General features: G+C 40.5%; 1 long non-coding RNA gene across 1 annotated transcript in view; it reads left to right on the forward strand.

Annotated features, from left to right (window-relative positions):
• Positions 1-26,159, forward strand: part of LOC146798155 (uncharacterized) — a 276,708-nt gene that overhangs the window by 248,399 nt on the left and 2,150 nt on the right. The window contains exons 11-12 of the long non-coding RNA XR_014969118.1: positions 23,148-23,204; positions 23,538-23,588. This is a non-coding gene — a long non-coding RNA (uncharacterized LOC146798155). The remainder of the gene's footprint in view (positions 1-23,147; positions 23,205-23,537; positions 23,589-26,159) is intronic.

Genomic DNA, 26,159 nt, shown 5'->3' on the forward strand with positions numbered 1-26,159 from the left:
TCCTAAATATCGTCAAGTGAGAAATATCAACAGCAAGAATATCGTGGTTAAGAATATTGATTTGAAGGTAAGAAATATTGTAAAACAAAAAAATAGAAGTCAATAATATTGTTCGCAAAAATATAGTTGTTTAAAATATTTATTAGTGTTATGTATTTTAGTATATATTTTAAATGTATGTGATGTATTTTTTTGTATAAGTATTGTTTATGATTTTTAATATATGTGTTAAATATTTAGTAGTTATCAATTTTATTTTAATTATATTTTGCATTTGTTAGTTCCATAACGGGTTGTGGGTTTATAGGGGAATAGGGTGGGAAGTAATTTCATTACAATAAATTAATGAGATTTTTTATTTATCAATATTCATTTAATTGGGATTTTTGTCTGCTGGGCTGGGGGACACCTCTAACATTTGCAGATGGTTGCACCCTCATGGAAATGAAGTACTTTACACCATAACACTGACGGAATAAAGACCTGTTTGCCAATCTGTAAATCAGTCCCAAAGTCTTGTTCATGCAGTCTCGCATTAAAGCAACCAGCAAGGAAAGTATCTTACACTTGGCAGTGGGAAGGCTATTGGGATTGGGAACCTCATCTTTCAGAGGAGGTTTCATTTGAAAAGATTCTGCTCCCACTGGTTGCTGGAGCAAGCACTCACCCCCAGTCAACTGATCTGGGTTTAATCCATCATCATTCTTTAGCTCACTTCGCCACCCCAGTTCAGACATGGCCATATACAAATCTGCATTCTGTCCATCAACTGTTGTTTTTGCATTTGTCACCCCGAGTGGCAAGGGTATGCCCAGACGTGGGTCCCGTGCTCTCCATACCACTGGAATCAAGCTATCCTGGCTGAAGAGGGGTGAAACCCTGAAACCGGTCCTAGGATGATTGTTTCCAGTCCAGGGAGGACCTGGCTTGACAGTTCCGGCTAGACTGTTCCCATGAGGCACAGGGTCAAGACTGATTTGCATTGGAGTAAAGTGGAGAGGAAGATGGCGGCCGTAGTGTGAGCGGTCACGGGTGCGTCTCTCTCGCTCTCCTCTAAACTGCGCGATGGCGGGCTAATGCAGTTACCTTTGAACGCCGACTCCGGTGTTTGTTCTAGCGTTGAGAGAGGAGTATCGGAGGCGCCGGCTTCCCTGTCCTTTCTCAGTTGAGAGGAACGCGCTTGATTCCCTGGGCAAAGGCAAAGGCAAAGGCGGAGCCGTCTCCGGGAACTCGCACTGGAAGTGGGAGGCGGCGGCAGCAGCGCGAGGAGGCAACGCTCTGCATTCACAGCTTTGGCGGTCGTTGTGGGGAAGCCCAGCACAACGTCCACGTCCCGGAGTCGACAGATTGGTGTTGAAGGTAGGGGGGGCCCGGTTGGAGTGTGAAACCCAGACCGAGGTCTCCGTGGGAGGTTCCTTCTTTGAAACACTGGGATGGCGAGAGGCTGGTTTCCCCTACCACCTTGTTGGTGGCTTTGTGATCTGTAAGGGGTACGAAAAATATATTTGTTGCGGTGGTGTGTGTGGAGGGTGCTATCCAAAAGGGGGGGGCGCCCGCTCATTGGACTGTATGGAGAAAAGTACAAAACTATATGAGGGCATTTCCCCACCCAAGCTAAGTAGATATTCTTTGCGAGCAAGAGCAGCGCACCTAGCCGCTAACAGGGATATTGTACATTTTTCTCAGAGCGGTCCAGTGCCCGTGGCAACAAACCCCGAGGTTACAACTAGAGAGCTACCCACGGAGTCAATCCACTGGCAGTTAAAGGGGAAGTCAAGATTGGTAGAAAAGAGGAAAAAAAACCCTGTGATTAAAACTAAAGTCACTTCATCCCTGAAAACATACTACCAGGTTATTTCACTCATATCTTCAGCTAAACCCCCCCTACCGCCAAACAAAGTCATGCCTAGTCCCACGCAGCATGTGGGGGCAGCTCCACCTACAGACACATCGAATGCATTACAGTCACCCCCTGATCTGTCTCTTATTTCTACGCCTAAAGAGAAGGTGGGGAGGCCAGTAAACACTAAGACAGCCAAGAAGGCTACAATCAGCGACAATAGGGGTCTAAATCAAGAGCTAAATAAACAACATGCAAAATTACCCCCTATAATGTCATTGGAACAAGATCCGCCTACAGGAACAGTCCTCTTCAATAGATTCTCAGTGTTAGAGGTTCAAGAGGAGGACCAAGAGGAGGAAGACCATAATAAGGATCAAGAACAAGGTCAAATGGAAATTGGACCAGCGATCAATCAGAGAGAGTCAAGCTATCTAACCTCAGATGCCTCAACATCAGACCCACGCTCATTAGCAGATCTGCTGTTAGCAATGAAGGAAGAAATGACATCCAGGTTTACTATTTCAGAGACAAATCAGGCGGAGATGGCCACGCGGTTCTCTGTTTCAGAGGCAAACCAAGCAGCTATCAGGGTCTCATGTGATGCCCTGGCTAAAAAACTGGAAGAGATCACGGCTAGAACCGAGACACTTGAGGAAGAGATACCAAAACTGAAAGATTCATTAGAGACTACTACAGCAAGGTTAGACTCCCTCTCTGTTGAGAATAAAGAACTGAAGGACGACCTGGAGCGCCTAGAGAATCACTCGAGGCGAAATAATCTAAAAATTTTAAATGTCCCAGAGGCATCTGAAGGGGATGACCTGAAAGGTTTTCTGATCACTCTGTTAAAGGCTACTATCCTTAAGAACTTGCCGAATATTGATCTCAATCATGAGATTCAAAGGATCCAGAGAGATCCCTTTAAAAGAAAGATTGGGAAACAGAAGCCACGTAAAATACTGGTGAATTTCTTAACCTATTCCGTCAAAGAGCTAATCCTCTCAGCAGCATTAAAAGAAGGGACACTATCTTCACCACCAACGGTAATCCCCTCATTTTCCTTCATTATAAGATCCGATATCTCCCACATAACAGCTACTAGACAGTGGGAGATGGGGAAGAGGCTAGAAGAGATAAATAGTTTGGGGGCAAAAGCTCAATTAAGATTCCCAGCCTCCCTTCGAGTCATGTGGAAGAACCATATGCACATGTTGCGGACACTGGAAGATGTCGATATATTCATTGCCAAACTTCAGCAAGAGAAAAAGGGTGGGTAACATAACAGGAGGGAGACATAGATACTAAACCGGATGGTTTGGTTAGTTCCGCCCACAATATATATTTCAGTCTTTAGATAGGGGAGAGCACGAGTAGAAAGCACCCGAACAGGCTTAGATCAGCCTAATAGAAGGGAGGGTTCCTCAAGCGTTAGGGAACAATGGGAGGGTAAAGGGTCACGCGGGAGAGATTAAGGGGTCAAGAGTGGGAGGGGGGGTGAGAGGGGGGGATCACTAGGTGGGGGGCAGAGCAAGGGGAGGGAAAATAAAAATAAAAATACCTCATCGCACCAAGATTTAGGTTTAGTTAACCGTGATAAAGCAATAAGGAAGAATGTTTACTCTAGGGAAAACTCATGGCAACAACCAGTAAGATGATTAAAACCCGTAAAATCCAGTATATCTCTTGGAATTTAAATGGCCTGAGGTGCGAGCGTAGGCGTAGACTGATATTAAAATATTTAGAACTCGCACCTGCACAGATATGTCTACTGCAAGAGACACATTTAAACTTAGTTGAATTTCAAACGGTCTTTTCAAAGACCCCATGGGTACAGTGCTTTTGTGCCTCACAACAAGTAACGAACATCCAAGGGGTAGCAATCGTTGTAAAAAAGGGGTTTCCATGTAGGATCAAGTCAGTTCAAACGGACCAATCAGGTAGATGGATAATTGCCCTCCTAGATATCGGGGGAGTCGAAATGACTTGTTCATCCTACTATGGACCAAATTCAGATGACCCCTCATACTTAGCTAGATTACAAGGTAGCCTAATGTTAGTAAATCCCCCCTGATAGTAGGAGGGGATTTCAATGTAAAACTCGATCCAGTTAAAGACAGCTCCCATGCAAGTCATACAACAGCAACTCCAAAATCACGAAGGGTCTTGAAAAATGTAATTTTAAACTTAAATTTAGTCGATCTATGGAGAGCCAAGGTTAGCAACACCCAGGGATTCAACTATTATAGTAAAAAATATAATCAATCCTCACGGATTGATTATATACTGGTGAAAAAAGAAGCGCTAAAAAGTTTTACATGCATAATGGTTTTGTCAACACATTTGTCAGACCATGCACCTTTATTAGTAGCCTATGCGATTTGTGACAAACGTTCCCAAATCGGACGGACCCTGAACAGAGCAATGTTACTGAACCCAGAAATAATTCAATCTATTAGTTGCTCTTCTTCTGAATTCTTTTCAATTAACCTGGGATCAACCTCCATAGACCACGTATGGGATGCCTATAAGGCTAACTTAAGAGGTTTAATACAAGTACAAATAAGTTTAAAAAATCGAATAAAGACACAGGAACTAAACACCCTTGAGGGGAAGATTGCTATGCTGGAGACGGAAAGAAGAAAGGCTTCAACTGGAGGTGCGGGGGAATTAGATCTGATAAATAGTAAATTGGAGGAGGCAAGACAAAACGTTAGGCTCTTTTTAGATGAGAAGTGTAAGGCGCAATGGCAGACCAGAAACATGGAGGTCTTTGAATACGGGGAGAAAGCGGGGGCAATTCTGGCCTGGAAGGCAAGATTAGATAGGGCAAAGAACGATATCAATGAGTTATATATCGACAGTAGTGGAAATAAATCCAGCAACCTGGAGGAAATACAGAAGACTTTATTAACACTATTTTCAGACTTATACAAGGAAGACCTTGAACCCTCCCATGCCCAGATATCTAATTGGTTAAAAGATAAGTCTCTTCCAGTTTTAACGGAGGCCTCCAAGATGACTCTGGATGCTCCCATTACTACAGAGGAGATTTCGATCCAAAGAAAGCGGTTAAAAAACAAAAAAGCAGCAGGGCTTGATGCCCTCCCTACACGAAATATACAAATCACTTCAAGATGACCTTTTACCAATACTCCACGGCCTTTTCAACTCAATCTACCGTCCCAATGGGGTGATGCCTAGATCATGGAGTGAGGCCACGTTGGTGTTAATTTTAAAACCTGGGAAGGACCCCTTAGCGGTGGATTCCTACCGTCCAATTATTTTAGCAGAGAGATTGGCGAAGTTAGCTCCTAGTCTAATTAATTCTGACCAGAAAGGGTTCATACAAGGGAGGGTTATTCAAGATCAAACCCAACTTTTGATCGGAAACATAGATCTGGCAGAAGCAAGAAAAGACCCATTGGCAGTAGTGGCAGTAGATGCCGCCAAAGCATTCGATCGCGTTTGTTGGAGATATCTGTGGCATGTTTTGGAGGTCATGGGAGTAGGCCCTGTATTTTTACAAACTATTAAGCACTGTTACTCAGGTGCCTCGGCCAAACTCCTCCTAAATGGTTTACTAACTCCTAGCGTCCCTATTCAGAGAGGGACAAGGCAGGGATATCCCCTGTCTCCCCTTTTGTTCAACCTCTATATAGAGCCCCTAGCCCAAACAATCAGATTGAATAATGACATTACCCCTTTTAAATCATTAAGCTACGAATGTAAATTGGCACTTTACGCAGACGATGTGATTGTTTACACCAACGATCCTGAGAATGCTATCCCACAATTGGAAATTACGTTAAGGGAATTTGGTAAGGTCTCAGGGTATCGGGCCAACTCAGATAAAACCGAGATAATGTGTTGGAACACCACATACAACGGTGGCCCCCTGAGTAAGGAATTTAGATATCTTGGAATAAAAATTGTTAAAGATCTAAATAAAATTACATCAATAAACCTTGGGAAAATCGAAAATGATATAGATTATTTATTTGCCAAATGGAAGAATCTCCCTTTGACCATCTTTGGAAGGGTAAACTTGGTCAAAATGTCTGTGCTCCCTAAATTAACCTATATTTTCAATGCTATTCCGTTAACCTTTCCTGGTAAAACCATAGCCAAGATACAGGGTAAAATAGGTAGCTTTATTTGGGGCCAAAAAACAGCTAGGTTGTCGTGAAAGAAGCTTAGGAGGAAGTTACTTAAAGGAGGATTAGCCTTACCTGACATCAACTGGTATCTAATGGCCTTCCAGTTTAAAGCGGTTAGAATGCTACTAACCTACCCAGACACAACTGCATGGGGGAGAGTACTGGGGAAATGGTGTTAATTGAGGGTGGTAGCCGGCAAGGCGGGTTTTTGTACAAGTATGGTGCACCAAGGTTTTTAAAAAAGGTCCGGCTAAAGGTATTGAAATCTGCCTTATTAAATTGGTATCAAATTAGGAAGATATGGGGTATTGGCTATTTTTCGAATTTTGCTCCAATTTGGGATTCTCCAGGGACCCCCCCTTGTATGTGTGCCAGCTTGGCAATACCAATCAAAAACTCAGGTATGGAGAGGTGGTCAGAATTGGTTGACTCAGAGGGTATCCTTCCTTGGGAAATACTGTCAGTCAAAGTAGGCCCTCACCTTTCAAGGTTTAAATATCTACAATTAAAAAGCTGGTACGAGTCAGAAAAGCATAACATCGCTGGAAACTGGGAATTAGAGCAATTATTACAAGATTCGTCTCCGAGGAAGAAGGAGATAGCCTATGGTATGCTCGAATTCAGGAAGCAGAGGAAATCAAGACCCCCTCTCCCTCCTCAGTTTGGAATGGATCACCTTTAGACACCCGCATTGAGGAGTTATTTAATCCATCATTAAAATTACTGTATAAATATATAAAGTCGGCATCCCTGAAGAAAAATCACTTTTTTTGTAATAAACAGACTATACTATACCCCAGCCAAAATTGCAAAATTTGCCCCAATTCCACCCCCAAGCTGCCCAAGATGCAGCCTTGTACAAGCCAACGATCTACACATTTTCTTCCAGTGTCCTGAACTAACAGCATATTGGAAAGGCTTGAAAGATATTCTGTCATCCATATTAGAAGTAGATATAGTTGTAGACCTATCCCTGGTGTTTTTCGGCAGGAACGACTCAGTCAATGGCGTGCTCTCACAGGACCATATTATCCTCGTTCTTTACCTGATCCTCCTGGCAAGAAGAGAAATCTGTATTAAGTGGAAGGACAACATCGCTCCGGGCAGGGAAGAATGGTTGAGAGCCGCCATAAGAATGGCGCGATTAGACCAAGACACCAGGGATGACAGTCATCAGAACATTTGGCAACCCTTGACAAAGTGGGCACAACAGAGACACCTGATTTGATTCGATTCGATCTGCTGACGAACCAAAAAAAAAAAAAAAAAAAAGGTCTTCACCTAATAGGTCCTATGATTACACCAGTCCTCAAATACGAGAGGAAGGCCGTGGGGCCTAGACAGAATCAGTGAGCCAAAGAGGTCCTCAGGAAAGAGAAAATGTTGGCTTGTCAAATCTGTGGAAGTCTTTGGTGAGATGAGGGCAAAAAAAAAGACAAAAAAAAGACTGATTTTCATATGGCTGGGTTCTAACTGGAACGGCATAAAATGATGGATTTAGACCCAGATCTCTGCACTGGGGTGAATGTATGACATTGTTCTGCATTCTGTCCATCAACTGTCGTTTTTGCAATTTTCTTAATTATGTGACATTTTTGGAAAATTATGAGTAATTTTGTAAAATAAAAATCCATCATTTAGAGCAATATTGTAGAGCAAAATGCATTTTTTGATGCAAGCACACATTTTGCAGTGAAAAAACCCCCGAAAACACAAATTAAGTGAGCAACAGCTGTTTATGACCTGGTTGTGTGCATTATTCCCGCTCAATCACAGTAAACTTTTGTTGGAACGGCGTATAATTATGAGACATAATGGCGTAGTTTTCGGGGAATTTGCATAACAAGACTAACATGAAATTCCTCAAATGATGTCAATTTCACTGGCCTAATTTACATTTTGCCCAGGCCTACTGATAATTACATTCCTTTCTGGGAAAGCCTGCTCTCAAGAATTAGGACTGAATTGCTTATAGAGCCAAGCAAATGATAAAGGCCATTGACATGATTGATTCACTGGGAACAATTATGTCCAGTGCCATAGGTCTGAGCTGTTTATTATGAAAAAGTATGACAAAAGCAGTAAGTAAACTTTATTGCTTGATTCATTAAAATCACAATGTACATGTGCAAATACAATGTTAAAAAAAAGCAGTCAATTAAACCCAAATCAACTCAAAGAGGCAGGCATCATAAAGTGCTAGTGCAAATAGATTAAGCAACCTCAAGAGCCATGGGCGTCTATTTTTTGGGTGTGGCCGATTGGACCAATTAAACTCATTTCTTGTTATGTGTGGAGACTGAGCATTACAAAGACCATTCAATAAAATCCAAGTCAACTCATATAGGCAGGCCAACACCCTCTTTGGTCATAGTTCCCCCTAATGATCTGTTAAGCAAGTGGGAGGGCAATAGACAATCCCGTCCGCAACATAATATGCTGGCGCAAATAAAAAGAGCAGGCTGAGGAATCGTAGGCCTCCCTTTTTGGGGTGTTGCCAATCGGACCAGTTAAACCCATTTGGTGTTACATGTTGTTTACAAATTATAACTGTACCAACTACTTGGATACATGAGACAGAAACCTGATTGCCTTACAAGACAATTGAGTTGAGTGGTTATTTAAAACTGTGATGACTGCAGGGCACCAGGACCTAATTTGTAGGGCTCTTAGTTCCGGATGAAGCAGTTTTTGCCTAAGAGATAAGAGGGCCGTGCACACACAAATTAAATGGAGCATACTCTCTTGGGTAGAACCACATAACAGTAGTGGTATTAGGCCAGGACTGCTTCCAAGTGAGGACCAAGTCCTCTCAGGGGAATACACCAAGCTGAATAGACAACAGACCATATTCCATGACCGCTGAAAAGGGATAGATCAAATTTGGCTGTGGGCCCAAAGCAACCTATGATGGCAGAAATGCCCAAGTGTGCCGTTTTTGGGCAAACTCTGCCTTGTCTATGATACATGATTGAAGCATGGTGGCTATGTTGGGGACTCCCTTGAAATCTGCATATTCCATCATTGTGTTCCAGGCTTTCTCTAATTTTAGAGCTTGGATTGCTTGTTCACAAGACAGTGGGCCATGAAGAATTATGATGAGGTTGCTTCTCCATTTCCAGCCAACACAGGTGTGCCACTGTGACTGGAGAGGCCGCTCTACGCTTCCAGCACAGTTTAACAAAAGCCCCAGACCTCACCGGACCCTGCTGGAAGAGGCCAAATTATAGTCTGACTTGGGGTTGAGAGATGTATTGTGGTAGTGCAAATAGTTTTTTGAAACGGTTCGATTGGAGCGAATTTAAGAAGGTCACGTCTCTCCCTTTCAACAATTTGGAACCATAATTGATTGATGGCAAAATCTTTGCGCTGATGTCCTGAAGCAAATGGTGGTGTCGCAATGCGGTTTTTGCAATTGTTTTAATGCAAACAGGAGTTTGTTCTCCATTAATCTCCTAGATGAAAGATGCTCTCTGAATGTTAAAAGAGAGTCCATGCATACACCAAGATACTTCTATGATTTCACAAATTCTAGCGCTAAGTAGCTTTTTGCCCATAAGATGTGCACCATCTTTATTTTAGGTGAGGAACTCGAGAAGCAGACCACTTTAGTTTTATTTTGATGAAGTTCCAGCTGCAGGTTTTGAATGCATCCCGTCATTTGATCAATGAGGTGCTGCAGACCAATCAGCATTTGGCTAAGCAAAACTATGTTGTCAGCCTATTGAAGATATCGTATTTGTGCCTGGGCAAGCTTATTGAGATCGCTCCCCACTTGGGGCTGATGGCTATCCAGGTCAGCCATATAAATATTGAATGGGCATGGTGCTAAGACTCACCCCTGCTTCAGACCTAAGTGGATGCCGATCTAACGTGTGGTTCTCCGGCCATCGCAACCTTGATTTGTAGCCAGGTATCAGTATATAAATTGATGATCACATTCAATAGATTTGCCGGCATGCCCCCAGCCAGCTATTTTTCCCTGAGGCAAAAGCAGTAGGCCTTTGTGAGTGGATTATAAGTAAGGCTCCCAGTTTTCAGTTTTTACTGATTTTTACAGATAAATACAGACAGAAAACAATGTGTTTCCTGTCAGTATTTATTTTTAAAAGCATAAAGAACTGAAAATGGTGCTTCTTCTTGTGAGGGACTTGCTATGCTGTCTTTCTTGAATTCCAGGCCAAAAGCTGAGTATATAGACAGCATGGGGAATTAAAAAACAGGATGAGATTTCCTTAAATACAAGCATATGTTAACGTATGTATGAAGTATAATGGCAATATTTACCTGTTGGTGTAATATTCTATTATATTTGGCTGCTTAATTTGCTCAAACGTGAACGCATTAAAGTATGAGTGCATGTTCATCAGGTAAATAAATGTGGAAAGGTGCCATTTTACAACTATTTATTCTCAAAACACAAAATAAATATGGATAAATACCAATAAGATGGACAAAAAATAAATAAGGATAAATACAGACAGAAAAGTTAAAATAATAAATACTATAAAACCTTGAACCCTAATTATAACATTATGTTCTAAACTATAGATTAGAATTTTACTACATGAAATCTTACACATCACCTTAGTAGCAAGGGTTTTGGTATTGGTCACCCCTCTAACAAACCTCGGGGTAGAAAATATTAAATGTACTAAACCTTGGTATAATATTTTGAGATAGGTTGCATATTGTTTAGCCAACTGTAATTTTGCACATATTTGTTATTTATAACTTTATGCATGATGTGCATGATGTGCACTTCAGTAGGTGTTATTTTATATTACATTAAGTGTTTTTGTAAACACACTATCACCCGTGAGGGTATCCTGGTGCTATGCAGGTGTATAAGGCTAGTCCCGGGCTCAAGGAGAGGATTTATTTGAAGAACCAAATCTTAAGCTTCTTGCTGAATTCAAGGAGAGAGGAGGAGGCTCTGGTGTGATGTGGGAGGTCGTTCTATGCTTTGGGGTGATATAAGGAAAGGATTGACCTCCTGTTGAGCTTCTGTGAATGCGTAGGATGTGTGTTAATCCGGCTGATGGGAGGGTCTTGGAAGTTGGTGGAATTGTATGCGACTGTTCAGGTAAACTAGGCCCGTTTTGTGTTGTGATTTACATGTGTGGGTAAGAAGCCTTAACTGTGCGTGCTTATGTATTGAGAATCAATGTAGTTCCCTGAGATGTGGTTCTGCGTGGGAGGTTGAGGATGAGTCTGGCTCTTGCTCTTTGGACTCTTTGTAGTCTCCTTGTGACATGTTTGGTGTTTCTTGCATAAAGGTAGTTTCTATAGACCAGTATGCTGGTAATCAGTGCTTTGGTGGCAGTCTTTCTGGTGTTGTTTAGAAGCCACTTGTAGATTTTTTCTTAGCATCATCAGAGTGTGAAAGCAGGATGCGGTGTGGCTGATGACGTTGACCTGGGCAGTCGATGATTAGCTCAAGGGTTCGGGTGTGTGTGCAGTGGGTGGGAATGCGTCCTTGGTCTGTGGACCAGCATGTTGAGTCATATGGTGAGACATTCTTTCCACAGATCACCACTTCTGTCTTGTCAGTGTTCAGCTTGAGAAAGTTTCACTTCATCCAGGTGGCCACTTAGGATATGCAGGTGTTGAATTTGTTCCTTGTTTTATGGGATTTTTCCGAGAGGGACAGTACAAGTTGCATGCTGTGGGAATAAGAGAGGATGTTGATCTTGTGGGCTCAGATGACATCAGCCACTGGGGTCATGTAGATGTTGAAGAAGGCTAGGCTGAGTGAAGAGTCTTGAGGTACTCCTCAGATGAATTTTCTAGCTTTTGAAGATTAAGACAATTGGTTGATCTTCTGAGATCTTCTGGTCAGAAATGAACAGACCCAGAGGAGGGCAGGACCCTGAATGCTGGCCTTGTATAGTTGTCTGATGAGGATGGGGTGGGAGATTTTGTCAAACGCTGCTGAGATGGCCATTGCCTTGCCGCCTTTGTGATTAATATATCGTTTTTAATTTGAAGTTTGAGAAGAAATTGTGAGATAAGGATGCTGACATCCACCATATACAACATTAAATAAAAAAATTAAAACAAACAAATTACACATAACCTGAAAGCTAATTGATAAGTAACTCCATAGAGTGAGCGTACTATTTGGACTAGCATCTCGGTGCTGGTGCAGAGTGAAGAAGAATGTAAAGTAACCAAACAGTAGTAAAAAAATAATCTTTTCGAAATAAGGATAACATATTCTGCAGATAAGAACTTGTTCATGTTACTTTCTCAATCCAGCTCACAATAGTTCTGACAAAGTACAAGTGCCCAAAAATGGAAGCCCATTTTCTTCTCCTCTCCCTTTTTCCTTTTCGTTCATAAAGAACTAAAGTGCTTATACCAGAATCCCTTTAAAGTGCATGGCATTACCAACATTGGGTACCTTCTCACATGAGGAAATGTATTTCACATATCACTCTTGGTTCAATCATAATGCTTTACATAGGGAACAAGTGCCTTTTTATGTGAGTGTAGCAGAATATTTTTCAAAATTCAGTAAGGACCGAAACTGTGAAAAAAATAGTCAGAGCATCCCTTTTTGTGTGTGAGTGAGTCGATGTACGTGCTTTATTGAAAAAATGGCTGTACTTGTAATTCCTCCAATTTTTTTGATAGAGGGTCTGTCCCCTTAAACAAAGACATACAATGGCTTAAAGCAGAACTGCTCGCTATCTCTGCTACTGTTTTTCTTTTACTCACATCAGTTGCATGCAAGGTCGGACTGGGACAGAAAAAAGGCTCGGGCAACAAAATAAGAGTGGCCCCCATTAGTGAATTAGATAGCTAAAAACTGCCCCATATGCTAGTCTAGTCAAGGCAGTTTTTAACTTGTAAATACATGCTCTATTAGTGTTTACCAAGGTATGGAAGACTGCATGGATCCGCTCTTACTGCACGCCATGTTTGTTTTAATATCAAGGAAATCAACAGTGAAAATTGGCACAATAGACCACAAAAGAGTCCCACAAATGGTTTAAAAACCAGCCCACACACTGACCTATCGAGCAACCCATCGGGCACTGCCTGATTACCCTAAAGGACAGTCCGGCCCTGCTTGCAGGACTTACCAAAAACATTTGTACATTTGTGAAGTTTTCTCAATCAGGTTGGGTCACTACCTATTTATCTTAATCTGTGCAGTTTTTTGTGATACTGTACAACCTCACTGCAGTTGTCCTGGAGTGTAGTGCCCTAAATTATGCCCAGTGCTGACTATTGCTGCAGATAACTGAGGCTGAGCTGAGGCAAGGCTGAAGAAAGAAGCTTTGAAAAAAATGAGATCTAGCTAGCTGCTGCTATCTACGAATGTGGAGTCGCATTTCAGAGGCGAGATCGGGGGAAAAGATAAATTACAGCTGAACCACTGATTTGGTCATTGAGAATCATGGAGGTGGTGGGACTAAAACCCATTTTTTCCTTCATCCCCTTTCCGGAGACAACAAGATCCTCCAACTGTTATGTGTATTTGTTTAATGAACAACCCATTCGGGAGTGTGTCCTGGCAATGAAGATGAGCTCTATGGGCTGAGCGAGGGTTGTGGCTAGTTTAAGAGCCAGGTCTTCAGTTCTTTGAGAAATTTAAGAACTGAGAAGGAGGCTCTGATGTGTGGGGGTAGATTGTTCCAGTCTTTAGGAGCGATGTAGGAGAAGGCACAACTGCTGGATCTGGATCCACATATGCAGGGGATGTGTGTGATTAGGGGATATCTGGTAGGTTTGTGGAAGCTGATGCAGTTTGAGAGGTAGGTGGGGCCAATATTGATAAGACTTTGTATGATAGAATTAGAAAAAGAAGGGGTTGACTGTCATATTGTCTATTATATGCATCTTAGGTTATTTTATGATGTTGTTCTAGCTTACTGTGCCATTGTTACACCTTTATATATATATTCTTAATGACTTCTTATCTAACATTGTATTTTAGCCATTATTGTGTCTTTTAATTAGTGATGTGAATTTTATTTTTGATGTTCTGTATGTTTCCCAGCTGATTTTTTGGATACTAGCCTCAGAAATTAATTGTTTTTATTGTATTGAATGTATCTTTTATGGTTGGTTTTAATTAACAGATGAAAGATCATTTTGTCTGACTGAGGAGAATGCTTTGTATGTATGCATGAGGAGTTTGAAGAGTGCTTGTTTGTGGATTGTAGGCCAGTGCAGTTCTTTGAGGTGCAGATTAATGTGAGTGCGGGGTGGGAACTTGAATACCAGCCTAATTGCTGAGTTTTGTATGGTCAGGAGTCTTCTGGTCAGTTGAGCGTGATTCCATTATCAAGTGCGTTGCCATAGTCAAGCTTGCTGTTGATGAGGATTTGGGTGACGATTCTGCAAGTGTTGATTGGGAGCCACCTGAAGATCTTCCTGAGCATTGAGTGTGTGGAAGAAGAAGACAGAGACTGTGTTCACCTGGCCATCATGGTGAGTTGGTTTGCAATTACTATTCTGAGGTTCTTTGTATGGTTTGCCAGGAGGCAAGTGGGTCCGAGTTCAGCAGGCCACCAGGTAGAGTGCCAGAGCAAGGTGTCTAAAACCTCTAAGCTTTAGATCACTACTAGTTGGCAACTGAACGTCAGGGGAAAAAACTGTCAAATACATATGGAATAAAGTCTCCCACTACAAGAGTGTACACACACAGCCTGGGGCCCACAGGTGATGCCTTGTGGTCTGAATCTACATTTTTGTCATTTTGGCACACCCACTTTTCCACAATGGCTTTAAGTGAATTACGCTAGTTACTACAGGGATTTTAACCCAGGAAGAGGCATCAAAACGTATTTTGCCAAAACTACAATATAAAAATTTATAAAATCTGATAAACTGTAAGTGATTGGAAAAGAGGACTGACAAGAGGAAAAGAAATAAAAAAGGAACAAAAGGAAGGGAAGAAAAATGGTCAGGAGAAAGAAAAAGATGGAAGGAATGCAAAATACTTGGGGAAAGGAAGTTAGGGTGAAAGAAAGTCATGCCTGGATGAAAGAAAGTTAGTGAAGGCACTGGATGTGGTAATCGTTATCTGACTTTGACTTTGATTGTCACCTCAGAAGGACTCTCAGAAAGGGCCATAATCAAGAGAGCAATAATAAGATCAGTACGAAGTATGCTGCTGATCAAGTCACAATACATGAAAAAAACGCTCATGTTCCTGGCAACCAACAAAATGATATTGACAATATGGCAGAAGGCCACATTATTCAAGAGAAGGGCTGATACCTCCTACACCAAAGAATCATAGAGATGAAATGCACAAGAAGGTCCCTACCATGTCACTTCACAATAACCAGAATTCCAGAGGAAATGTAGATGCCGCAAGCCTTCTGAAGGATTGAGCAACACAAGTGGGATTATCCTAGAACATCTTTTGATTGAAAAAATGCCTAAGAGTGCTACATGCATGGAACACAAAGGAATAACAAACTTGTGGATGACCTGCAGGCCTGGGCCGCAATGCTTACCGAGCAACTAGACTCCCCAGATGCCCTGCCCCCTTGAGCATGACTCTGGGAAGGAGTTAGGGAACGCATAATGATCACATGCAGAGGGGGAAGAGGGAAGTTCACAGTCTTATCATTACAAGGGAGAACGTATCGTCTTTTTGCCTTCATGCTATGTATATGGTTTGTTATAAAGTGTTTAATTTTGTATAGGGGGACAAATTGACGCTGCGGGGTGGGATAGGCTACCTTGACTGTCATTGGGATTCTAAACGACATTCTGAAATGTTCTTGCAGTATGCCAGTATTGTTATATTTATTGTAGAAATGCAATAAAAACGTATATGAAAATATCTTTTGACTAAAAAGTTAGAACAGAAGAATGAAAAGAAATCATTACAAATATTACCTGTCATAAGTTTCAGTGTTGAGAGTATGGAAAGCTGGACAGCACCCAATGCAGTTTTATGAGGAAGAAAGCAGAAATTATTGCACCGGCCAAGTCAGCAAAGCAATAGAGAGAGTTACACAGATATCAGAAAATTATGGGAAAAAAGTGCCTTGCACGTCTATCAGTGTGGAGCCAGTTTCCTTCAGAACAAGAAATAGGACATATAGCATTTAGTTGGTGAGCGTGCTCTTAACTCACAAGACTACACCCCCACTGTTGGAATGTGTGGGTCTATCATTGGGAACAGATAGTGACAATAATAACTGGTGTAAAAACAAGGAGAGGGGCTCAATCCAAAGGGACAGAGCACCAAAATATACTGTAAAGTTAAAAAGATTCCCTTCGTACTTGCTGACAATGATATTGGGGGCACTCCTAAAGTGTCCTATCTGAAAGAAATGTCACATATGGAAATGTCAACCCAGACTGTAGCCGTTGTCCTATGGGATTGGAAGCACCCAAAATACATATATCGATTCCTAGCAATAAAATATATATAACGCACCATCAGTTGTATTGATTTGAGTTATGTTATTTTTATTGCTGTGTATTGGATTGTTTTTGTGATAATATAAAGGAGTTATTTTCATCTCCGGCACACATTGTTGTATTTTCGGTGCTTCCAATCCCATAGGTCAACGGCTACAGTCTGGGTTGACATTTCCATATGTGACATTTCTTTCAGATAGGACACTTTAGGAGTGCCCCCAATATCATTGTCAGCAAGTGCGAAGGGAATCTTTTTAACTTTACAATAATAACTTATGCAACATATGTTTTATGCATAAAGCTGACTATAGCACAACTTAATAGATAGTATTGGCTAAAAAAAAGCCTCATCCAATGGATCCTGAGCAATCTGTGGCCTGCCCAGACACTAATTCAGCCCCTTGCACTATCACTAATCCATGGGGAATGAAACCACCTCCAAAGCGGAATGCATACTGGTGAAGCCTGCCAGTTTTGCCACTGTGACCGCTTGAACAAACAGAAGATGAGTAGCTAGATCCTCTCAAGAAAGGTGAAGTGGCTCTCCAACACGCCATATTAAAACAGATCTTTTCTTTGTCAGACCAAAAGCTATCTATAAGAACACAACCCAAGAATTATGTTCCTATGCTCTACAAGAAGGATGCAGATTCATTTCTCTAGATCAATTGGTCTTCAGTGCACCTTGATAAAAGTGCTCTCGTCTTTGGCATACCAAAACCTGCCAGAACACAACTCAAAGATTAGCCTTCCCATGCTCTACAATAAGGATCCAGATACAGATCTCTATATTAATCTACTGACTCCTTGAGAACAAGTGAGATTGAGATGTCAAGCTCAGACTTTGATCAGGCAATAGACTCAACTGCCCATTACAGAAACATTCTGGAACAATCAGAATTAGCCACAAGCAAATGTATAAGCTCCTGGCTGACTTATCTGCAAAATAACTTTTATTAGCCATATTGAGAGAAGTGACATAAATAAAAAACCCTCTACCTATTCAAAACATTCATTTGGAGCACCTTAGTCAGAAAGCAGACAATAAAGTAGACAAGATCAGCACTCTCAACAAAGCTTGTTGTACAGTAGAAGGTGGAGTCACCCAACTAGAAGAAGTAGCAAACACTGTCATAGTGAAGCAAGGGAACTGGCTCAAGTCATTAGCGAGGGAGTGTGAGAATTTAGAAAATAGAACAAGGTGTACCAATCTACATATACTACGGATCCCAGAGGAGACCAGGAGATTCAATCTAAAATCACCCATGAGAAAACAATGATTAATGAGTCACCAAACTGATGCAAGAACGCTTTCTGGAAGATGGGTCTGTTTTTCCTTCTGATCTTACTATAGCTTGACTTCTAATAAAACAAAAGTCAGTGGCCATCCTAGAAGAATAATTTTATTTTTCTAAACTACATGGATAAAGAAAAAGTGCAAGGCAAAGCACTAGAAAAGAGATGTGTAAGTGCTCTAGTGGACTACACCATCTTTGTATTCCCCGATCTGACATTTAGCATTGCAGAAAGCGTCAAATAGGTGTGAACACTAATACCAGAATTTAAAAAAGCTTGGAGTACCTGTTTCTTTAGTTTCCATATCCAATCCCAGGGTGCAGTGGAAGGAGTAATTTCATGTTTTTTTTGCCAAGGGAAATATCATTGATTGTTTGCTTTTGGTGCAGGAAGTGTCCCTTAATGCATTACATTATTTTAGAACACTAAGCTGACACACATGTACCATGGTGGGGGGGAGGTGTTGGCACTAGTCACTACCATGGGTGAGCCGTATGTTAGGAATATGGAAAATTCCACCCCTTCACTTTGAATGCAGGTAAGTGCGGCCAGATGACATCCAGTGCTGCCCTATGGCAACAGTTGCTACATGAGGCACTGTATATGCATTCAATAGTGTTAAAGAGCCTCACTAATGCAACACCATGTAAAATGCTTCGTCCACACACGCTGCTGAAGGAAGGGAGGCCCTGTCTCTGCGTGTCCACAGGTAAAACCTAAGGTCATGAGGCATGTGATGTATCCCAGACATATGAAACTTAGAATTATTGCCATATTTGAACCATGCAAGATCATGTCTCCCATTCTACAATAACTAATTAATCATATACACTCATCAAATCCTATGGTTTTGTAGCGCACAAGCCACTCTATCCAGTGTTCCAGACTGTGCAGTAAGGTGCAGCCCAATGCATAAAATACATCTTTTATGCCAGAAAACAACCCAGCCATCGTGGGAATATCGTCCCTGACTTGGAGCAATGCTATACATTTTCCGCAAGTGCAGGCACAAAACCCTGTACACTGAATCATGTGAAAAATATTTCCTACACTGTCCACAAGCAGTGTGGCACTGTAGTCTAGTTAGTCTACCAGGAGCATTGTACAGTGCAAGATTCACACATATCTCAAACCCTGTATGTACTGTCAGCATAGTGGACACTACACTGCCATGTTTACACTATCATGCCCCACATTGATGTCCACTCGCTATCTTTCCCATGGCAGTACATATTGAGCAACATTGACTCCAACACTCACTGGCAAATATGTGTGACTGAAGTTTGCAACATCACCTGCTTCAGCTACAGGCTGTGAAATCAGAGGTGTTTCAGTTGAGGAATGGCATTAGAAGCCAATAACAGACACAATAGATGATTGTGAGAAATGTGTCTACTCAATGGCTCTTTCACTCTTCTCACTGGTGACCAATCATCACCTGCATGGCCTTGGCACTCACCAGTATGACAAATAGTAGGTGAATCCCAGAGGACAGCTCACCTGTATGCGTAGCACAGGGTCAGTCTTATCCAATTCTTACTTGTGTGTATGCCACACAATATCATAGCACATATCTTACAGTAGGCAAGGTGTATGAGTCAATCAGGACACATAACAGAATGTACATGAATGTGGGGCCATCCCCTGTCGTGACATAACTATTTGTACCCCTCCGGTCTTTGCAGCTGACCAAGGATATGCTCTGCAGCCGTGGGTGATAACTTCTCTTAAAAACAAAACACAGACAGAACTCGAGCGGAGGTTCAATCATGACCTAAGCATTAACCCGGTCCATAGTCAGGCAGACATTTGGCGTACTAAAATCTGACTTCAGGAGACTGGATATGTCTGGGGGCCGATTGCTGTACTCTCCACCAATGGTGGGTAAAGTTATCCTTGTTCGCGGCATACTGCACAATATTTGTGTAAGGACAAATGTACCATGGACTGATGGCAATTAGGAGCAGGAACTGCCGGGCGGTGAGGATGAGGAAGATGAGGAGACACATCGAACAGTTCAGTAGATACAACACGGCAGAGGGACCATATTATTAACAATTTCTTCACTGATGCATGAGTGGCTTACATTACATCACCAAATGATGACACATGTAACTGTGTACATATGTATGTAAATAAATGTATGAGCACTACCACTGTGTATGCTTTTAGATTTCATAGTCACAGTAAACATCAAAACATTCAAATCCTACCTGGTACTAATTGGCCACACAGAAAATGTATGTAGATATGTGTAACAAACATCTTTGAAAAAATCTAGTGCAAAAAAAATATTGTGTATGGCAACTATATGTAGCAAATAGTCCTCCACTGCCCGCCACAATTAACATGTGTGGTAACATAGATAGCGTGCAATGGCTGTGTGTTTGTGTGTCTCCGACAGCTAGCCATTTGTATGGCTTCACATGTGGACGATAGTAGAGTCCAATCATAGTATGATGGCAATGAAGTTATTCAGATAGTATGTACATGGGAACACAGTCCCAAATCTACAGTCTAAATATGCTACATAAATAACTGTATCCACATATCAAAACCCATTAGGAGATCTCACATCACACATAGAAATGCTACATAATATACTTTGCCAGTGCAACAGTGTTGCATGTGAACACACGCTGCTATACACAAGCAACACCGCCTTGATGCAGAGTGTATTTATGGTATGATTTATGCAGCCTTACTGCCAGCAATATGTAGGAGGTCAAGCCAAGGCATGGATGGTGATCTGGCATAGCACCATCAGCATGGGTGACAATCATGTTGGCCACGAATGCTGACACTGTTACTTTCCTGTAGGGTATGACCCTTGAATATGAATGGCTTATATACTCATCCAATCATATGGCACAATCCATACATCCCCTTCCAAGTGTGTGCAGCCAATCGCAGCACTCGCCAGCAATAGAAAATGTAACCCTCCCAAGTTTCCACACAGCCTCCTAATGCCTCCACTGTGAGACACAGTGCTGATTGGCGGTAGGCTGCGCTGTAGTAGATGTGGGTGCACTGATTCATGGCAGTGCTAGTTTTTTTCATCCCTGGGGAAGCTAAAGCAATGCCAATAGGTGCTAATACTAATTTCGCACATGGGGCACCTCTTGCAAGGAATGCCCATGTGCTACCAGAGGGATTGGGCACTATTGGAAGTTTGATACCTGAACAGCGTGAACTTAAACATATGTTCACTGTCAACACACATAGTAAAGACATGCAAAGACAGTAAACAGGTCAACTTCACTATTCACACCACACAGAGCAACCCCTGTAAATTATTACATGCATTGCACATCCCAATTCACCAAAAAACCACACATTTGCTCTACTGCGTCTAAAATGGCAGACACATGAGCCTAAAGCATGATGTTTTCAGCCACTGTATAAGCCAAAAATAACGCTTCCCAGTGACACGTCAGAATGATCACTTGTATGAGTGTATGAAATAGACACAGTGACTCGGAGCATAAGAAAAGACACATTGAATGAAAACAAGACGCATCCATCCAGGAAGTGATGTTATGGATAAAGGAACGTGATGTCATTGATCCTGCATGCTGCAAACCAGGAACTGTGAAGTTACTTTCATCTTCACTTTAATACACAGTTTTACTGTCTGAGCTTGGGAAGTGTTTGTGTTGTGACTGAACTGGATAGTGTTTTGTTGTCTTTGGAGCTAGTTTGCAACATCTCATGTCCCTGTCGTGCCCCTCAAGTCCTTTTTGTGTTGTTTCTTGCTCATTGTTGTGTATTGTCCTGTGTGCTGTTGGGTGTTTGTTTTCTGGGGTATTGTTGTCATAGTGGTAGTTGTGGATTTTTACGGTATTCATGTTTTGGTGTTTGTCTTTGGGTGGGATCATGCCTGTGAAGGGTAGAGCTTGCCCCATGATCATCCAGGAGTATGGTAGCTTCCTGAGGCTAGTTACCCATTACCTGCCCAACATGATAGTCAGTGGGGGACATTTGATCCAGGGCTATCCCATGAAGGTGCAGAAGAAACTGTGCAAGAGGTAATACCAGCGGATGGTGAGGCTGTTTTGAGTGGACCGGAACATCCTTCAGCTCAAACATCACTGGGCAGATGTGTTTGGCAGGGAGTCTTACTTCAACAGCTACTTTGGCATTGAAGTTGGTGGACCAGTTTGTAAGTACTCATGATGTGTGTGCTTTTGTATGTGTCTCATGTACCCATTCATGATTAGTAATAATATTAAGTATGGCTACCATGAACTTTTTCTCAAAATAGTTATGCCCCCATGCAAATGAGGGAAATGCTGTAGCAATAGTGCTGGCACAAACTGTGCACCAGTGCGATCTGTGACACTGAGCAGGCCACACAAGTGTCCCTGTAGCTGATACAAATGAGTCTGAGGAAAGCATTGAGCAGATGCACATACCCATAGCCCATTCTGACAACTCATATGATGGCAGACCAGGTAGTGCAGATCAGCTCCAGGGGTGCTTCTTTCACAACAAGCATTTGTAAGGTACAGTTTTGATAGACCATTACAGAACATATGTTACACATAAAGGGGCTTATTTACAGGCCCCTTGCGCTGCTAGGATTTCACTATTTACATTATCAAAAGTGATGCACCAGCAGTACAAGGGCCTTTTAAATAAGCCGCATAGTAATATGCGGATGGTCTGCCTTGGCATACCTCCCCTGGGTAGTCACGCATTAATGAGGCCTGCCATGGCGTACACTTCTTAGCTAACCAGTGAATGTGGTAAAGCACATATTACTGGTCTTGAACAGCATTTCCTCTGTAAAAGGTATGGCTCCTTGGTATCCACTGTTGCTACGCTGTGCTGTGCACTGACGTGGCTAACTCTATACCTCTGAATGCAGAGCAACTCCCGCATGCTACCTTGGCATGGCCTCATGGAGGTGTTTTTGAGGCCAGAACCTCTTGAGCTCTCCTTATCTATGAGACTCCCATTGTACATACCTCTTGTATGAGAGACCCAATGTATGTCAGAGAGGAGCCCACTCACATGGCAATGTATCCAAGGGTATGCCAGCCTAAATGTGACATATCTCAACATATCCCATACATGATATTGTTCAATTTCATCCTCATTTTCTGGTGTCACAAATTAAGAGGGCATGGGTATTGCTATACCTTGCTGAGTATGGTATGTGAGTTTTGTCGGTGCAGAGACTCATCAAAGTCAGCTACCATAGTGAAATATAGTAGTGATGAGGTTAAAGAACTGGTTCCCTAAATTGGCCAACAAACGCATGTTCTCGTTCGTCAGATGTATGTACAGTTTGGCCTGATGTATCATTCATGCATGTCAACTGTGCCATTTAATTTCTTACAACCTGAAGACTTACATGGCCAATAGTTATGCATATGTATTGTGCTTCTGTTGCATATAATATATGTGTTCCAAGTTTACTAATGTATTTTACATGGTATGTCTTATAGCTGGACCCCCAGCATACACAGGTGAGGTGGATGGTTTCAAGGACCCCAACATCACCAGTGAGTGCCTTCATCAATGCTTAATATGTATTGCAAGGATTGAATGTGACGTCAGATGCTCTGTTACTTGCCAGATTCAATGTGCATCACTATCACAAATAAAAGTTTGTATGATGATTAATAGGTCAGGAAAAGTGGATGTTGATTGTTGCTTGTGTATCAGCCTCTGATAATTGCCAAGGAGAATATATTGCCAATCTGAGAAGGACCACATGATAGAGGCTTGACAGGGGAGCCATGATCACAGTGGCAGACTATGTGAAAATGGTGTTTAGCCAAAATATCGAGTTTTAAATTTCGACCTACAATAATATCGTGTTTTTAATATCGTAGGTACAGAATATAGAAGTCAAGAATATCGATGGACAGAATATCGATCCCAAGGTAAGTAATATCGAAGTTAATAATATCGAAGTACTTAATATCGATGTAAGTAATATCGTAAGTAAAAATTTCGATGTCAATAATATCGATATTTATTTAGTGTAATGTCATTTAATATGTATTTTATTTGTATGTTAAAGATTATTGTAATGTATTTTAATACATTTAAAAATAAATGTTTAGAGATTTATAATTATTTTACATTTAATTTAGCGTTTTAGTATCAGAGCGGGTTGTGGGTTTATAGGGGAATAGGGTGGGAAGTAATTTAATTATAATTAATGAATTATTATGTATTGTTTATTTGGTATTTATGATTAATTAATTGGTAATTAATTAATAATTGGTAATTAATTGATTAATTAATTGTTAATTAATTATTAATTGTAAAATTATTTTTATTAATTGGTTAATTATATACATTATAATTACTTTATTATTAATAATTATTTATTGTTATTGTTAATTAATTAATTGTTAATTAGTAATTAATTGGTGATTTAAGTTTATTAAGTGATTAATTGATAATAAATTAATTATGTGAATTTTTATGTGTAGTGGGTTGTGGGTTTATATAGGGACTAGGGTGGGAAGTAATGTAATTATAATTAATGAATTAATATGTATTGTTTAATTGGTATTTATGATTAATTAATTGGTAATAAATTAATAATTGGTAATTAATTTGATTAATAGATTAAATATTTTTTAATTAATTATTAATTTTAAAAATAATTTATTATTTGGTTAATTATATAAATTATATTTAGTTTATTAATAATATTTATTTATTGTTATAGTTAATTAATTAATTGTTAATTAGTAATTAATTGGTGATTTAATTTTATTAAGTGATTAATTGATAATTAAAATGAATTATGTGAATTTTTATGTGTAGTGGGTTGTGGGTTTATAGGGGAATAGGGTTGGATGTAATTAAAATAAAATAAATAATGATATATTTTATTTATTTGTAATTATTATTAATTAATTGTTATTAGTTAGTTAAATATAGTAAATATAAATAATTGATTATTGTATTTTATTTGTTGTTATTGCTAATTAATGTATTGTTAATTAATAATTAATAGGTGAATATTTGTAATTTCGTAGTTAATCTGTATTAATTAGTGAATTAATAACTATATTAATTATAAAGAATGTATTATTAATTGTAAATAAGAGATAAATTGATATTGTGTATTTTGTATGTGTAGTGTGTTGTGTGTTAAAGGGGGAATAGTGTGGGATGTAATTTAAATTTATTTATTTAAATATTTATTTTACATAATTGGTATTTAATAATAATTATTTTTTTAAAACATTGTTAACATGCAATTTTTTTATAACAAATTATTGAATTGGTTATAATGTTCATAGAATCACTATGCTATCTAGTGCTTTCCCAACTGTTTTACTATCTGGAGTGGGAATAGTAATTTTTACCCCTACGCTATCCAGCGCTTTCCCTACTGTTGCACTCTCTGGAGTTGGAATAGTAATTTTTACCCCTACGCTATCCAGCGCTTTCCCTGCTGTTGCACTCTTTGGAGTTGGAATAGTAATTTTTACCCCTACGCTATCCAGCGCTTTCCCTACTGTTGCACTCTCTGGAGTTGGAATAGTAATTTTTACCCCTACGCTATCCAACACTTTCCCTACTATTGCACTCTCTGGAGTTGGAATTGTAATTTTTACCCTTACGCTATCCAACACTTTCCCTACTATTGCATTCTCTGGAGTGGGAATAGTAAATTTTACCCTTACGCTATCCAACACTTTCCCTACTATTGCACTCTCTGGAGTTGGAATAGTAATTTTTACCCCTATGCTATCCAACGTTTTCCCTACTGTTGCACTCTTTGGAGTTGGAATAGTTATTTTTACCACTACGCTATCCAACGTTTTCTATACTGTTGCACACTCTGGAGTGGGAATAGTAAATTTTACCCTTACGCTATCCAACACTTTCCCTACTATTGCACTCTCTGGAGTGGGAATAGTAGATTTTACCCTTACGCTATCCAACACTTTCCCTACTATTGCACTCTCTGGAGTTGGAATAGTAATTTTTACCCCTACGCTATCCAACGTTTTCCCTACTGTTGCACTCTTTGGAGTTGGAATATTTATTTGTACCCCTACGCTATCCAACGTTTTCCCTACTGTTGCTCTGTCTGGAGTGGGAATAGTAATTTTTACCCTTACGCTATCCAACACTTTCCCTACTATTGCACTCTCTGGAGTGGGAATAGTAATTTTTACCATTACGCTATCCAACACTTTCCCTACTATTGCACTCTCTGGAGTTGGAATAGTAATTTTTACCCCTACGCTATCCAACGCTTTCCCTACTGTTGCACTCTTTGGAGTTGGAATAGTAATTTTTACCCCTACGCTATCCAATGTTTTCCCTACTGTTGCACTCTCGGGAGTTGGAATAGTTATTTTTACCCCTACGCTATCCAACATTTTCCTTACTGTTGTTTTTGTTGAAGTTGGACTAGTAGTTTTATTGTGTCTGATATTAAATATGTTTTGTAATATTTTAGCTATTGTAATATATAATTA

The sequence above is a fragment of the Triturus cristatus genome, chromosome 9 (genome assembly GCF_964204655.1).
Source record: "Triturus cristatus chromosome 9, aTriCri1.1, whole genome shotgun sequence".
In the NCBI taxonomy this organism is placed as follows: domain Eukaryota; kingdom Metazoa; phylum Chordata; class Amphibia; order Caudata; family Salamandridae; genus Triturus; species Triturus cristatus.